The sequence below is a fragment of the Salvia hispanica genome, chromosome 3 (assembly GCF_023119035.1).
Source record: "Salvia hispanica cultivar TCC Black 2014 chromosome 3, UniMelb_Shisp_WGS_1.0, whole genome shotgun sequence".
Taxonomy (NCBI): domain Eukaryota; kingdom Viridiplantae; phylum Streptophyta; class Magnoliopsida; order Lamiales; family Lamiaceae; genus Salvia; species Salvia hispanica.
In genome coordinates this window covers 7,722,949-7,737,991 of record NC_062967.1, presented here as the reverse complement: position 1 = coordinate 7,737,991, position 15,043 = coordinate 7,722,949, and the positions used below count along the sequence as shown (strand labels likewise).

General features: G+C 37.6%; 2 long non-coding RNA genes across 2 annotated transcripts; one reads left to right on the top strand and one right to left on the bottom strand.

Annotated features, from left to right (window-relative positions):
* The first annotated feature begins 3,674 nt into the window (after window positions 1-3,674).
* Window positions 3,675-5,098, top strand: LOC125213629. Its single transcript, XR_007174971.1, has 3 exons — window positions 3,675-3,900; window positions 4,002-4,254; window positions 4,920-5,098. It is a non-coding gene; the product is annotated as an uncharacterized LOC125213629 (long non-coding RNA).
* Window positions 5,099-12,009: 6,911 nt separating this feature from the next.
* LOC125213628 lies at window positions 12,010-12,667 on the bottom strand. The gene is made up of 2 exons (XR_007174970.1): window positions 12,439-12,667; window positions 12,010-12,287 (listed from the first exon to the last, which is right to left on the bottom strand). It is a non-coding gene; the product is annotated as an uncharacterized LOC125213628 (long non-coding RNA).
* Window positions 12,668-15,043: the final 2,376 nt, after the last annotated feature.

The following is a 15,043-nucleotide window of genomic DNA, read 5'->3' as shown; positions in this document are numbered from 1 at the left end:
AGAATATGTTGCTTGGAGGGGTGGTGGTAGTGGAAGAGTTGGACGAGTTGGGAGAGGAGAATTTGTTGCTTGGAGGGGTGGTGGTGGAAGAGGTGACGAGGTGGGAGAGGAGGATATGTTGCTTGGGGTGGTGGTGGTGAAAGAGGTGGAAAAATTGGAAAAGGAGGATATGTTGCTTGGAGGGATGGTGGTGGACGACATGGATGAAAAGGATACAAGACATTTCGGAGAATGGGTCTTGGCTGCACGGGAGGTATTACAGGAGCAACTGAGTGTGGCACACCCATTGCATCCAAAAATTGATGAGAATGATTGAAGAACACAACTAAATAACAAAACATCAAAATAAGAGACATACGGTTCAAGATAGACATCAATGAAACTAAATAGTGTTAATAATAAGAAACAGAGACAGTTCAAGATATACACTAGCTGTGACTAAATATTGTAGCGACTTACAGTCAAAAGTCATTACATAGCACTAATTCGCAAATGCTAGAGCTAAATCATACATGCCCCTCTCCACCAAATAAGATTACATAGCCTGTTCCAAACTATAGAAAAAAAATGTGTCACTTGAAGCACAAAATCACAACAAGCAATCAAAGGATTCATGATTCGAGAAAACGACAATGACATTCTTGGGATATTGGGAGAGAATAAGATGAACCAATAAATCTAGAACAAGATATTGATAGAGTATGAAAAGAGTGTGAATTAAAACGCAATTTTGAAGTAGTAAAACGAAAAAGAGATTGAGAGATTTACGAGTTCATGGAGTGATTCTTTGTTAAAGAGTATAAAATTATGTGCATAGAGAGTGAGAGTGAGTGTGAGAAAGGGGCTGTAAAATGTAGGGGTGGGTGAAAATACCAAAAAACGGTATTTTCGGTGTACCGTAATTTTTGGTACGATACCATACTATACCGTAAGTTTTCGATACAGTAACGATATGAATTTTCTTATAACGCGGTATACAAAAATATATTGAAAATCAATACGTATTAAATTATCGATATATACCGTAATCCGAAATATATTGAAAATCAATCTGTATTAAAATTACATTTTTTCAGTATACATGTATTTGAAATAGTACGATATTTCGATATATCGTACCGAAGTTCGATACGATATACCGAAATATCAATATGGTAACAATATGTAATTATTTCATACGGATATTTTTGATACGGTATACAATACAACATTTTCGCTATGGTATATCGTAGGGGTGGGTATTTGGTCGGTTCGGTTAATAACCGAACCGACATGTCGGTTAACTGACCCTAAAAATTCCATCAAAAAACTAACCGGAACCGACCCGATCTTCGGTTTGGTTACTTAATTAACCGACTCGGTTGTAACCGATCAGTTATTGGTTATAACCGAACTAACCGAGTTGGTTTATACTAGTTTTAACATACTATTCCCTCCGTCCGCGAATAGGAGTCCCGGTTGGCCATTTTCATCCGTCCGCCATTAGGAGTCCCGGTTAGACATTTTATCTTGGGAGTATAAAAAATGACCCCACTTTTCCCTTAATTTAGAAGCTGCAATTAATTTAATCCACTTTGATTGCAAATAATAATATAAATGGGTCCCACATTCCACTATCACACACTTAAATTATTACACTCAAACTTTTCTTAAAACCCGCACCCAACTCAACTGGGACTCCTATTCGCGGACGGAGGGAGTAGTTTTTAAGCACTTTATTTACTTTAAGCGATCTTATTTTTAAAATAATGTTTAGATACTTGACTTTGAGATATTTGATAGTGACACAAATTAAAATTGACTTTTTTTAACATTGCAATATGACTTATGAGACTTTAATAAAATTTGGAAGTAAATTACAATTTCTTCTATTGCGACAAAATTTGAAAGTAAATTACAATTTCTTCTATTACTAATTAAAAATATAATAAAAAATTAAATTATTTATGGTTATAACTTTTAACTTGTTATCTACTTTTATTATTATTATACTCCTATTTACAAGCAATACATATATTGTTTAGGCTCTCTAATAGACTTAAACTTAAATGATCTTAAATTTGAAAACTTTTTCTCAAGGTAATCTTATTTTTAAAATAGTAGTATTGCTTAAGCACTTGTTAACTTTGAGAGATCTTATTTTTTAAAATATATTTAAAAACTTTATTGAATCTGAGATATTATAAGTATAATGTCACGACCGCGCTTTGCTAAGGATAGCATTGCTCGGTAAATCATGACCAGGGGAGGGAATTAAGAAGAGGGGATAGAAAGGGGACGAAAGAATTTACAATAAAACATGCAAGTACTCTTCATAAGATAAAAGAGGTTCACAAGACAACGAAAGATCATGAGGATTTAAAAGAGTGTTTAACATAGGTCACTCGTTACTGATCATTTTTCTTATGACCCATTAGTACAAAATACTACAACATAAGCACAGCGGAAGGAGTTGTAAGCATATGGTCATGTGTATGAAGACACATGCCACGAAAATCCTACAAAAGAGATGAGACGACCACCAACTCCACTCAGCCACCAGTTCATCACTTGCTCAACCTGCACATTTAGAAATACATGCAGGGCTGAGTACGGGGTACTCAGTGAACACATTGCCGAAAGATACACGTATAAGAAAAAGTTATTATCATGCCATCACAGTAACACGCGGGGGTTTTTCTTAAAGGCCCGAGCTTACTAAGTTCATTCTCATAAAGTTCGCTTGATCAAGCTAAGTTCATTCCATCAATCCGCCATATCTGATAGTTCATTGTGTGTCGGGAAGGTGGCCACCTTCCACGATCACATTGACCGGCCAACCCTTACGATGACTCACGGTCCATTCCTTTGTGTACACTAATGATCTTGGTCCTATTGGAGCCGAATTCGTTTCATTCATTCATTCATTTGGCATCGCCAAGCAGATAGGCATCATAAAACAAATAATTTATGGCACGATAACATTTGAAAAAAAAGTAAGTGCGATTTTATCAAACAAAAATCATTTCATATATTTGATAATTTTATCCACACTTAATGTGTTGGATATAAAGCCCACCTCGATGCTTCCCAATAAAGTACTATTTCTCTACACAAGCTCGGCTTTGCAAGCAAACTCCTTGTACGCACCCTTCTTGAAAGAGGATATTCATTCAATTAGTCTTGAATACATACATAAGGTGCATGACATGCAATGGTCCTACATAGAAATGCATCCTATGCTCGAGGTTCGATCAAGATAACTTCAAAAGAGACTTCAAAGTAATTGGCAATTATTTGGGAGAGAACTCATTAAGCACATACATTCCTATCTTTAAGAAATTAATTAAGAAGATTAAAGTTTAATCAAATCTAGAGATTCAACTAAAAGAAAAATAATTAATCACAAGATTAATTACTTAAACACCTCAACAACTCGAAACAAACCAACAACCCAACTAGAACATCAAACCCAACAATTTAGTAAATAAAAGTCCATTTCTTCACTTAGGCTCCAAGACCCAAAATTCCCTTTTTCTTCTAAGATTTTCGGCCCAAACTAAAAGAAATAATAGACCATACCACAAGAAATTAATTGGCCCATAGGGAGGCCCGGATCCTAAATAATTAGTAAACTCTACCTCTTTATACAAAATATTATAAAGAAAAAAAAGAATGGAAGGGGGCGCCTCCTTTCTCCCCCCCTAACCTCACGCTACTCTCTCATCTCTCTTGCCACTCCCCGCGCCGGCCATGGCGCGGGCGACGCCAGCCGCCGGTCGCGGCTCTCTTTCTTCTCTCTTTCCCCCTCTACCTCGGTCTCTCTTTCTCTCTTCTGCCCGGAGGCGGCCACTCTCTCTTGGCTACGGATCTTGACCGCCGGTGGGTAGCACATCGCCGTCGCCACCTCTCTGACTCCAGGTACATCCTCTTTCCCTTTTTTTTTTTTCATCACACACACACACACACACTCATACAAACCTAGGAACACGCTCACATTTCTCTTTACGGTTCAATCTCAGTCACCGAGCTCGCCGAGTGAGCGGGGGAGAGTGCAGCGAGTTTGTCCGGGCAGAGAGGGGGGGGGGCAGCGTTAGGCTGCTCGGGACGACGCAGCGGTGACCGGTCAGCGAGCTCTGGGCCACGGCGGTGTCGCCGGGCAGCAGCTGCGAGGGGCAGCAGCGGCGGCGTGTGTGGCTTCCGAACACAGCAGCGACGGCTGCCCGGAAGAGACAGCAGCGGCGGCTGTCCGGCAGAGGCCCTCTCCGCGAAAAGGTAAGTCCTTTACTGCTCTTGATTCTTACGGTTGTACGTCTATTAAAATTTTGCAAAGCTTACTTAAGCTAGGCTAGGCTAAGTTGTGTTCATGGATATAAGATTAGGATTTGTAGTTCTACATTCAAAATTCTACTATGCGCATGAAAAGAATGAGTATGTTTTGCGTATTGATGTTGGCATAAAAAAATGTTTGAAAGAACTACTACCATAATGCAAGCAAAAATGTGATTTAAAACTAGGAAATCAAAATGGTTCAAAGATAGATACCTTGGAGAAGTGAAGGAGGTAATTAGACTTTATTTCCTTGCTTGAAAGATTCGATATCCTCAATCGAAGGAGAACTATGATGATAGATATTTTGTGTGGTGAAACAAAGGAATTACTAATGGAGTGAGGATGGTATTTATAGAGGAATTAGGAGCAATGAAATCCATGGTTAAAAACTTGATTCATATGTGGAAGTGAAATGTCCAAAGGTTATGGACTTTTTGCCATAAGAGGCAAGTTGGCTAATCAACCATTCCTTTTACCTAAAAAGGAAAGAATATTATGTCTCGTCACTTAAAAAGACGCGAGCCGTCGTTTGATTTGCGTGTTTGATGTGATTTGATTTCGTCGATCGTCTCGTCTTGATTTAACACGCTTCTTATCCATTCGTGTAGGTATCGGGATTCAAGGCGTGACTATTGAGCAAGATCCGAAGGGCATGGAGAGTATTTTATTTTTAGTAAATCTTTACTTAAACGTTGAATTCGTGTACGGGCTTTTTATTTGAAACTCGGTCTTCACAAACGGACTTTTATTAGAGCAAACTTTATATTGAAATATTACTATTTTTGTTCACTACTCAAAATATACTTCACAACGATTAATCATAACAAGAAGTAATAATAAAAAAATTAGACGCAAAACTTATATATTTATATATATATATATAGATCGATTTTTCTAAGTCTTAGCGTAAAAAAAAAAGTCGGGGTGTTACATATAAGTAACTGATAGTACATAAATTAAAATAGACTTTTTTGACATTGCAAATTTACAATATAAGACTTTGACAAAATTTGAAAGTAAATTACAGATTCTTCTATTGTGACAAAGTTTAAAAGCAAATTATCTACTTTTATTATTATTATTATTATTATTATTATTACTATTATTATTATTATTGTTATTATTATTATTATTATTATTATTATTATTATTATTATTATTATTATTATACTCCTATTTACAAGTAATACATAAATTGTTTAGGCACTTTGAAAGACTTAAACTTTACATGATCTATAATTTAAAAACTTTTCCCCAATAATAAGTGAATGGTTATTCTATATTTAACATAGTAATGCTTAAGCAATTTATTGACTTTGAGATATAATTTTATAAGTATAATACTATAATTGATAGTGACACAAATTAAAATGGACTTTTTTGACATTGCAATACGAGACTTTGGCAAAATTTAGATATAAATTACAATTTCTTCCATTGTGACAAAGTTTGAAAGTAAATTATAATATCTTCTATTTTTAAATAAACATATAATTGAAATTAAAATTGAATTCAATTGAAAGTAAATTGAAATTGAAATTAAAATTAAATTATAATTTCTTCTATTTTTAATGTGTTATAATGCTATAAATTAGCTACACCCGAATATTAGCAAAGAGACAAGAGAAAGAAGAAACGTCGAACGAAAAGGTTTGGAAATAAACGACGGTAGCATGCTCAACACTTAAATGGCCTAATTCCCTTATGTGCTTGATGTATATATGTGCTAAGAAAAATTATGTGATATAAGTGACTTGATTTTAGATGATATAAATTCGTTAATGGTGTGCAATAATTAGCTAGTTTTCATTCTCACTATTGGGCCCTAAGCTCTCTGTCAATATTGTCAAGGTAAATATAACCCAGTCACTCATGATGTTGTACTACTTTTCTAGCCAATGCATACTCTCCTTAAACAACAACAACAACGACAACAACAATAACCACAGTTATGAGGCAAGAGGTGTGATCACGTGGCGATTCATTTGCAACATGTATCAATACTCTCCGACTCTCTCCATCTCTTGTCCGACTAGAGTAATGAGCCAAAAGATAAGTTTCAACACCATGGCTACTTTGAGTCGGTTAGGTGGAACATATTCTTACACATATGCACAGGGCACAGACTGATGACTCAGCCTCTATATTGACGAGGGCAAAGTTTGAGGTCAAGGGGATCGGAATGAAGAAGGCTCGGGTTCTCGATGCTCTGGATCAAACTCAGAAGCACCCTCTGAAGGTGTATTGAATTCAATGGTCTACCCGGGAGGGCCGCCTTCACTGGACACAGAGGAGATGGTGACGGGGGCGGAACATACGCCTGGGCTCGGGGTATTAGGTGGTGACCTCTGTGTGGAGAATGGCATGATACGAACCAGAGTGAAGTAGTCGTTGTTGACCTTAGTTTCAGACCGTGTTTTAAAAACTGGACCGGACCAGCCGCAAACCGGTGGCCTTTCCGGTCCGATGCATCATATAAAACGGCAGAGGGTTGGGCCGTTTTGGACCGGGTGAGCTGGTCGTTGGACCGGTTTCAATTTTTTTTTATATTTTTTAAAACTAACTAAAAATCAATTTAAAAAAAATTATACTAAACTTTCATTTCATATTAACCCATACTTGTATTGGGTCTATGAATTGATAAATACTATACTTGAAAAATCATTTGCGACTCTCTTTATAGAAGTATTCCACAAGATTCTTCTTTTAGTTTTCAATGTGGGATGAAAAATTTGTTTTATAGTCATCTTTTACAATCTTTTGTCTTTACTTTTTCAATGTAGTTTTTTTTTTGTTAATATGTACTACCATATTATACCAACTATCAACTATATACCATGATAGGGGTGTATTAGGGTCCTCACAGCTCCTTAGTATCAAACACAACACAAATCACAACCCCTGAATCCTTGGATTTGATGGTTGTGATAAACTACATTATTAGACTAAAACACTACATTATTTACCAAAATAGTACTCCCTCCTCCCTCCGTCCACGAATATGAGTCTTGTTTTTCTATTTTAGTTTGTCCGTGAATAGGAGTTATGGTTCACTTTTCCGTAAATGGTAATAGTGTCCATCTTCCACTAACGCATTCAACTTACATTTCATTTAAAACTAATGTATACAAGTGAGACCCCTATTCCACTAATTGTTTTCCACTCACTTTTCTTAACATTTCTTAAAACTCGTGGCGCCAAGAATTGGGACTCTTAATGACGGACGAAGCGTACATTATTAGAATAATAATCTACATTATTAGATGACGTACTAACTAACAGCGACATCATCTTCCACAACCAAATTGAGTAGAAACTCATAAGAAAATCAACATGAACGAAATCAAAGCAGAGCAAACTAGATCTAAGTCAAATTTATGCATAATCAACGAAGAACTAAAAAGGTCTGCAGATGCTAGACGAAGTGAAACAGAAAACAAGAAGAAAACTCAAATCCATCTAACAACTTCGTTTTCTCACTTCGGATCCAACCTTAGACGCTAAATCCACTCCGGATCCAAGCGTCCAACACAAACTCCAACCAACAGAAACACTTCATCACTTCAGATTCGAACAACAACCTCCAATCAGTCAATAAACCACAGATCTATCACCGAATTCCCATATCAAACACCACAACATCAAAATAAAACAGAGATCGACATAATACTTGTTAAAATAAACTTCCAGCAGCGAAATCTACGTAAATCAACTCAAAATATCACAACTAAACACAAATCAACAAGCGAAAAGATAACGGGTATCATCAACAGCCAAGCCGACTTCCAAAAGTGAAGTTCGACCGCAAAAGTGCAGAACAAACGGAATTAAAAGAGATTGTATCTTCGTCCACACGCGGACGGTGTTGCAACTGCGAAACTTCTAAAGAAAATAACCCTTCGTAACCCGACTACCCCAGATCTTCCATTCCCAAGTGTGTGTTATGTGTGTGAGCTAAGAGAGTGAACAAGTGATATGATGTGCGTTGCATGCTCTTCTATATATAGGCGTTGTAGTGGGGCCCAGCGAGGTATAGATAGACTTTGTTGCCCTCAGCTATTGACTCCCTCCGTCACGCCTTCTTTTCTTTTGAATTCTGCCCACTTCGCTTCATTCCTTTGCTAGACCATCTCCTTCTGCATTTCCTTGATCTAGCAATATTTCTCACACACCTGGCTTAGGAAACGTGTTAGGCCCAGCAAATTATAACGCTTTTCACCATATAACCGATGCATGAAATTAGCCTTATCATGGATCATAACTAAAAATTAATAAATCTTAATTAACTTCTAAATAAAGTTTTAGTTAATAATACTTAGATTAAAAATAAAATAACAATAATATATAATGGAAGAACCGTTTATAACATGAAAATTAATACTCCTACACAGTGGCGAACCTACTAAGGGGTTTGGGGGTCCAATGAACCCCCAACAATTTTACTATTTATACTACATATAATCATATATTATTAAAATTTCCTCATTAGCTCAAGTGGCTAATCACTAGGCTAGATAGTTTCCTTGCCTGAATTCAATTCCCTCTGAGCCCTTTTTGACTTTTATATTTCTATTTGTCTTTTTGCAATTTTTTTGTATTGTTAGCTTAAACTTCTCTAGTTTCCATATCATTTAATTATTTTTATCTCATTACTCATCTCGCATCTTTATAATGTCGAAACTTTTGGCAACACCGATATTTAAAAAAAAAATTAGAATTGGACCCCCCAATGTCAAAATTATGCGTCCGCCGCTGTTCGTACATAATAAACATATGAATAGAGTCCCATTATAGCAAATCTACTCCTTATTGCCGAACTGCAGAACCATACCAAATTAGGGTTTTTAGATCTAGTTTTTTATGGATGAGATGCGCAAATTTATAAATTATTTTTGTCTTCATCACGAGCCTATTTTAATTCATCCCATGACAAATAAGTCATACTAACATATTATGAAGATTTAACTTTATTCCAGTAGGTTTTTACTTCATTCCAATAGGATTATTACTTCATTCCAGTACGTAAAGACGGTTTCGCCGTCGCGTACCATTCTCCTCTCTACAATGTCTACCACCGCCGCCACGACATTGAAAAAAGATGGAATGATAGCCTAATTGAATGGTGTAATAAGCACATGGAATGGTGTAATAAACTATTTGAATGAAGTATGTGCAGAAGCATTTGAAATCCTACTGAATGAAGTAAAAAGTCTTTTCCAATAAAGTAACAACGTTTCTGAATAAAGTAATAAACCTACTGGAATAAATTGCATTTTTAAAGTGAATAAAGTAAAAACCCAGGTCAATGAATTTGAATGAAGCATTTGTTGAATCATTTCAAAACCTACCGGAAGTAAATAAAAACATATTGTAGTTTAAAGGTATTACGTACCAGAATGAAGTAATAAACCTAATACAATGAAGTCAAATGAGCTTGTAATGAAGACCGAAATAATTTACACAGCAGCGCATCTCATCAATAAAACTAGATCTAATGGCCCAAATTTGATCTCTAGTTCTGTCTTTAAAATTGGTTCGACATTGATCACAACTCTATGTTAAGAATTGGTATATACATGCATTTATCTCTATTTGTATATCTGTATATTATTTGAAATTAAATTATATTGTATTGATGCTTGTTTATTTACATGTTTTTTAATTTAAATGATTATAAAATATGTACTTAATTATATACTCATATAGGTTTGTGTTAAAATGACAACCCCTCTTAAAATGACACCGTGACACCGTGATAAGGCTAATTTCATGCATTGGTTATAGGGTTAAATTCTGCGATTTTTCAGGTCTAACAAACCTTTTTGAGCTAGGTGTGTAGAGAAAATGCCAGCCCTAGGAGGAAGACAGAGATCGCCTGGTGAAGGAAGCTGGCAAGGAAAATTGAGCAGAAGGATGAAGAGCCACTAGACTGAGGAGCATCGATTGGAGGGCAAAATAAGAATCACAAGAACAGTCTAGAAGCTCTATCCACTATAAAAAGGAGCACACAATCAACATGAAGTCAGTCTTGATCATCACCTTTTAGCTCCTAGTTTAGTTTTCCACTTTTCTCGACACACTCACACACTGAGGGGGGAAAATTCAGGTGGGGTTCTCATTTTCATCTGAAGTTTGGGTGCAACACCGTCTCTACGGAGGCGAAGAAACAATTGTCTTTAATTTTCTGTCTACTTTTGGTACTCGCCGAGTCCTCGCTGTTCGAGGCTCGGCTTTGGTGTTGTTTCTATCGTTGGATATTTCGTATTTTGCAATGGATATGTTTGTTTATGTTCCGTTTATCTTATCGTGTTGTTTTGGGTTTGATTTGCTGATTATTGTTGATTGATCTGAGTTCGGAGTTGGTTTGTGAGAAATCTGTTGTCGATCGGTTGAATCTACGAAGACTAGTGAGGATCGGAGATGGTAATGGTGTTTGGTTGTTGTGGGTGGCTTGGATCCGGAGTGGATTAAGCGTCCCTTGGTTGGATCTGCTTGTTTGTGTTTCATTTAGTTGTTTGAATTCTGCATTCTCATTTTGCCTCGTCTAGATCTGCTTCAGTTTTATCTGTTCTTAATTTCTGTCGGTTTAATTTGGTTTACGTTGGTTCGATTCTCGCTTTGCTCTGTTTTAGCTGGTTGTTTCGTGCAATATAATGGAGAAGATGATGTCGATGTTAGTTAATCCTTTAGTTAGTTATTTTGCAGCTTTTTAGTCGTACTCTACCTTTTCAGAAAATGGTCCACACGTTTAGCTTCTTTCCCGAGTCTAAGTTAATTTAGGAAATTGTTCATTAGATCTGGTAATTGTCTTGCTCTATTACGATTTAATATGCATGTTTTTAAGTCTATGCCTAGATCTAGCGGTTAGAGTAGAATATCTCAATTACCAAGTCTAGGAATTAAAGCTCAACCCCAAAATTGCGTGGCAGCAGCCAACAAAAAAATTCCCGAGTCTTCGAACATGTTTAATTGCGCATTCATCTCTATGGATTCGATCCCTACTTCCATGTACTAGTTTTTCTTAACTAAAGCGGGTTGAGGGTTTTTGAAGAGGGAGTTAAGGTAGAGATTGTGTGTCCAACGACAGGTAGCTCAAGGTTCTATGAATTCCTAGACCCATTGTCTAGCGGATCCCCTGGATCGAGGGTTTTCTTTATTAATTTTGAGAACACGCTTTCACTCACCATCATTAGCTTCTAAGCCAAGCTCTTCACACCGCTTATACAACAATATTATAAACGCTACACAGCAATATTACAAACACTACACAACAATCTATAGATTGATGTATAGTGTGTCGGATATTGTTGGACAAGAAATATTGCTGGATAAAGACCATTTGCTGACCATCTTTTTCCAGGGTCATTTTTTTGCCACGTGGCAGCTTATTATTCGTCCACATGTACAAATGATTGGCTAGGAATGGTGGTATGGTGTTATTTTAAGGGGTGGTGGCACCCTAACATGCCCCTACTCATATATATACAAATACTGACATATTTCGGCTCGACCAGTCGTTGGACCGATCCGACCAGTTGAACCGTGAATCGATAGTTTCATCGGTTCACTTATCGGTCCGATTTTTAAAACATTCTTTTCGGATGATTCTTCATTGATATGAGGAAGTGAAGATCTTGTGTTGCACATTGGATTTGCACATTCATATACCATCCAAATGTAGTTTTTGTGGAATTCATATACATAGACAAATAGAATAACATGATGAAGGTAGTGATTGTTATATATATGTACAACAAATGCATAATCTATCAAATCAGGAAACTTAAAAAAAAAGTGACTGATTTATGAATTCTTTGTAGAACTCTTGCCAAAATTGTGAACTTATACAATGTGAATTTACTTTTGGAAAGAGTGGTAGAAAGAATTGATCCCTAAATCACGATAGGTATATTTACAAATGGAGCATTACTCTTGCTTCGCTTCTAGCCTTCTACCAACCAGCAGCTCCCAAGAAACTATTGCAGAAAAAAATAAAAGAATGCTTAGTATTTTGTATTAAAAAATACAGTAGTAGAATAATACAAGAAGGAAATATTCCAAATCTAGTTGCGAATAATATGAAAGAAGACAGAAAATTAAAATAGGATTAATGAGATGAAGAAAGACCTGATATGGCGGAGGGAGAAAGGCGAATAGAGAGCTCGGAAGAAAAAATTGGCTCCGTGAAGGAACACCACAACTCCGGTGCACCCGAGAAGGAACAACTCCAGCATCTCTTCGGCTATCTCTACTGTTGAAGGATCGATGAGAAAGGGAGAGGGGAACAGAGATACGTTTTTAACTTTTTATCATTCTTCTTACTTGTGGATTTATATTCGATAGCGTGACGTGGACTTCACATCCATTTCGATTCTATCATATTCTGCTGTGGATTAAGTTGGCTTTAAATGTGAAAATTTTTTTAAACCGCCCAAATGATTGATTGGACGGACACCGTCCACAACTTTAGAGCATCCGCAGCGGTAGGGAAAACCGCGTCCGTCCGTGCCGCTGGACAAAGCTCGTCCGTCCGCCGCTAGAGGTCGTCCGTCCGTGCCAGCGGCACGGCGCTGCTCTTAGCTAAGAGCACGTCCGTGCCGCTGAGCACAATTACGTGGCAGCTTCTGATTGGCCAACGGCATAGCCGTTGGCAATTTCATTTTTTTTATTTTATTTTTTTAAAAATTCAAAATTTATTTTAAAAAATGTTTTTAAATAATAAAAAAATATTTTCCCACTTCCCAAAAAAATATATCCGTTTTCTATCCACTTTTAATTTTTTTTTCAATTTTTTCCCCCAAAATTCACATTTTCATTTATAAATACCCCAACTCCAACACAAAAAAAATCACATTCTCATCTATTATCTATTCTATCACCATCTACACTCTCTCATCTTTTTTCCTCATACTCTCTCATCTAAATTCTCACCACACTACACAATGTCCGGCTCCGACGATCACCCTTCCGGCAATCGCGGTTGGAACCACGATTGGTTCGACTCCGAGGCCGGATATAGTCCGAAAACCCAATTTACGGCCCCTCCTCAAACCCAAGGTTCGCAATCTCCGGGTGGCTACCGTCCTTACCCGTTGCACGACCTAAACGCCCCCGGGTTCGGGTGGGCACCCGAACCCGGATCGGGAGGGAGCAACAACTCTACTCCTACTCCTACTTCTGTTCCTACTCCTCCTGTTCGTGGCACCCGCACCCCGTACACTCCGGGTGAGATGATGGCGATGTTCAAAGCCTACTTGGCAGTCTCCGAAGATCCGGACGTCGGCACGAACCAAACCGGGGATACGTATTGGTGGCGCATCACTCGCCTCTACAATGAAACCCGGCCGGCGGGAACCATCTATCGCAATGATAGTATGGTTCGCAATTGCATCTACAGATGCAACGAGGCAATCGGGAAGTTCCAGGGGATTTACCTCCGGGAAGATGGCGGTCGGTGGGGAGCGGCACGAACGAGCTCGACATCGTCACTGCCGCCTTGGCGGCATACCAACGGGAGGAGTTCAAACCGTTCAAGTACCTCGATTGTTGGCGGGAGGGGCGCCAACATCCGAAGTATAGGGGCGGCATAGCAGCATCCTCCTCCAGCTCCTCCAGCAAACGGTCCAGGTCGGTTGCCCTATCCGACGGCGTCTCCGATGATATGGCTACCCAGCTTGCCGGAGCTAACTTGGGTAGCCCCGACGCTGGCCCGAGCGGTTCCCGCCCGCAAGGAAGGAAGAAGGCGGCGGCCAACCGCCCCCGCCGTCGCGTCTCGACTCCATCCGCCCCCACCCCGGCCCCCGCTCCCTTTGTGCCTCCTCCACCCCCGAACAACACGTTGTGGGTCATCTTGAGTCAACTCTATATGAACGATACATCTCGGATGACTCCGGATCAACTTGCAACACATGAGCAAATGATCCGGGGTCTCAAGAGGCAATTGGGGATAGATGACTAGTCTTCCACGTGTGTAATTTTTAATTTGTAGGATTTTAATTATGTATTTTTTATTTTCTAGGATTTTAATTATGTATTTTTATTTTTTAGTATTTTAATTATTTAATTTTTATTTTTTAGGATTTTAATTATGTAATTTTTATTTTTTAATGTATTTTTATAATGTAGAAATGTTTTTAATAATTGGAGTATTTAAATTGAATAATAGAATGGTGGGACCCTTGAGCTTGTCCTTAGCTAAGAGCACGGATGTGGGTGTTGTGCTCTTAGCTAAGGACAAGGAGTAAAAGTGGGTCCGGGCCCACCTCCGTGCTCTTAGCTAAGAGCACGGATGGGGATGCTCTTAGCATAAATAAATAAATACTATATATAAAAGATAAATTATACATATTCCGTTCCAACTAAGTTAAATCAAAATTTTTAGACACGGAGATTAAGAATTGTGTTAAAAAGTTAGAAAAATGAATAAAGTAGAAAATATAAAGAGAGATTAAAGTAGATAATGGAATAAAGTAAGAAAGAAAATGATTCAACTTAATTGGAATGGAGGAAGAAGGAAGAAGTATAGTTTATGAAGTAATTCATGTTGTGGTTAGTAAATGATCCAACTTTCTAGTTCATTTACCAAAGCTCAATACTTAATTATTTGGTCATGAAGAATTTACAATTATGGAGTGAATTAAAAATTAAAACATCTTGATTTTTTTTTTTTTAAATGCATGATTTATTACAATTTAAAAATCAAAATCGAAATTAAAGTTTAAGGGTTTTCACA